Below are 2,500 nucleotides of genomic sequence, written 5' to 3' on the forward strand. Positions count from 1 at the left end.
AGAGCGTGCATTTTATAAAATCATTTATAGCGCTCTCAAGGGCTTCCCTATTTCCCTTGAGAGAGACCCAGATAGTCATCAGTCGAGTGTGGACCCACCTTAAAACAGGTGGCACCTCGACTTGTGTCGAAATAGCGGACTCCAATTGGAGTTTCCACTCTTGATATTCTGAACCGCTGATTCCAGGCTCTTCAAAACACGCATTGCCTGGATCAACGGGATCGCACCCTCCCTCTGTCACCTGAGTTGGCTCTGTTTCCTCACCAATCAGTCTCAGCTTCTTTCGCTGATACCTGATTTGGTCGATCGTCTTGCTGGTGAGGATCTCGCTTATCATTTTATTGGGGAATTTGTGGTCCTTATAGGTCTCACAAAGTTCCCTTAATTGGGCCAACTCCTCCAACGTCCATTTTTTCTCAGGGGGGTCCGTTCCCCTTCTTTTGACGTTTCTTACGGCAGGGTGCGCATGCCGCTCGTGGGTAGACAGCCCTCTAAGCGTCCCAAAACTCATGGAGCAGGTTTCGCATCTGTGCGAGCCGCCAGCACTCTGACTCGTGCCTCTACAGTGAGGCAGGTGACATCTGGCCCCATGAAGCTTCGGGAAGCCTTTCCCACAGTCTTTGCATCTCCATTGGATGCGGGCTGTCACGTGATGTTGTTCCAGGTGCCGCCCTAGGTCTGATAACGACAAAAAGAAAAGGTCGATTTCCCTTTTCTGGCAGACAGGGCAGGCAACCTGGTCACCCACGATCGGTACCATAATTTCATTCGTGTCCGGGGATGTAGCCGGGTCGTCAACAGAAGTCCCCTCCAGAGCGGAAAAATCCGCCGCGGCGCCTCCGGGACCGAGAGACGCCGCGTCCGAGGCTCTATCAGAGTTTCGATTTACCATGATATTTTCTTAATTTTATTATTTTTATGTTACTTCCGATTATGTCCAGCTCATAACCTTATAACTGCCAAGTCGTGCCAAGAAAAATAACCAAGGAACGAGTTCCTTTAATGGAGATAACTCCATTCCTTTCACGGTGAAATCACCGTTGAATCGGCAAGCCGATTTTAGGTGTCGTCTTTCGCTCCTGCTTCGCCGCACTCCCTTTAGCCATACTCGGTGTCCGGGGGGATACTCCCCACGCTGACACGAATGAGTATGTTACCGGCGGTACCACGTGGAGGTAGGAGTGCGACTTGAGCAGACAGAGCCGAAGCCCTGCCTGCCCCCAAGCAACTATGACTCTTTCATCGTCGGAGGCAAGCCGTTTTTCAACGTCTCGCCACACAACGAGCAAGATCGCTTCGCTCAACCAGCCACCCTCACGCGGCTCTTCCAGCATACGCATAGGCAGACCGCGCCTACCTTCCAGCTCATCCGCCAGAGTCCCAGCGGCGTATCGTTTTTGGGCGAACGCGGCTAAGTCCAGCGGCGTATTGCTTTCTGGCGCTCACAGCCAAGTCCCAGCGGCGTATTGCTTTTCGAGCACGCGCGGCCAGGTGCCAGCGGCATATTGCTTTCTTTAATACGTCACTAGTTAGATGACGGGGCTGTTGTTTACCTTTCCGTTTCGCATAATGACACGAAAACGGTTTAAAAAAAATATGGCGATGCGCCACCGAGACCGGCCGCACATCGCTATAAAGCAAGTACAACCAAGCCCCGGCGACACACCGCCTTTGTAACGTCACTAGTCCCATGACGAGGCATTTGGCTACCTGAGAGTCATAGTTACTCCCGCCGTTTACCCGCGCTTTTTTGAATTTCTTCACGTTGACATTCAGAGCACTGGGCAGAAATCACATTGCGTCAACACCCTTGGGGGCCATCGCAATGCTTTGTTTTAATTAGACAGTCGGATTCCCCTAGTCCGTGCCAGTTCTGAGCTGAGCGTTGAATGGCGGCCGAAGAGAACGACCGCGACGGTAGAACCGCCGCGGAAGCCTCGCAGCAAGGAAGATCCGCGGGAGGCCAAGGCACGGGACCGAGCTCGGATCCGGGGTGCGCGACGATATCCACTCCCGAGAGAGATAGATACGCCGCGTCCCGTTCAGCTCGCCCAGGCCCGGCACGTCAGCCAAACCCGCTTCCCGACCAAGCCCGACACGCCCCGCTCCTCAGAGCCAATCCTTATTCCGAAGTTACGGATCCAATTTGCCGACTTCCCTTACCTACATTAATCTATCGACTAGAGGCTCTTTACCTTGGAGACCTGCTGCGGATATGGGTACGAACCGGCGCGACACCTCCACGTGGCCCTCTCCTGGATTTTCAAGGTCCGAGGGGAAGATCCGGACACCGCCGCAACTGCGGTGCTCTTCGCGTTCCAAACCCTATCTCCCTGCTAGAGGTTTCCAGGGAACTCGAACGCTTATACAGAAAAGAAAACTCTTCCCGGATCTCCCGACGGCGTCTCCAGGTCATTTTGGGTTACCCCGACGAACACTCTTACGAGGGCCCGAATGGTATGCGGTTCCGCTGCCGGGTTCCGGAATAGGAACCGGATTC

The 2,500-nt window shown here is 53.9% G+C and overlaps 1 pseudogene; it reads right to left on the reverse strand.

Moving 5' to 3' along the window:
• The window catches only part of LOC126877670 (large subunit ribosomal RNA), an 8,474-nt pseudogene that overhangs the window by 3,947 nt on the left and 2,027 nt on the right, over positions 1–2,500 (reverse strand).

This window comes from Bombus huntii, unplaced genomic scaffold (assembly GCF_024542735.1).
Source record: "Bombus huntii isolate Logan2020A unplaced genomic scaffold, iyBomHunt1.1 ctg00000212.1, whole genome shotgun sequence".
Classification (NCBI taxonomy): domain Eukaryota; kingdom Metazoa; phylum Arthropoda; class Insecta; order Hymenoptera; family Apidae; genus Bombus; species Bombus huntii.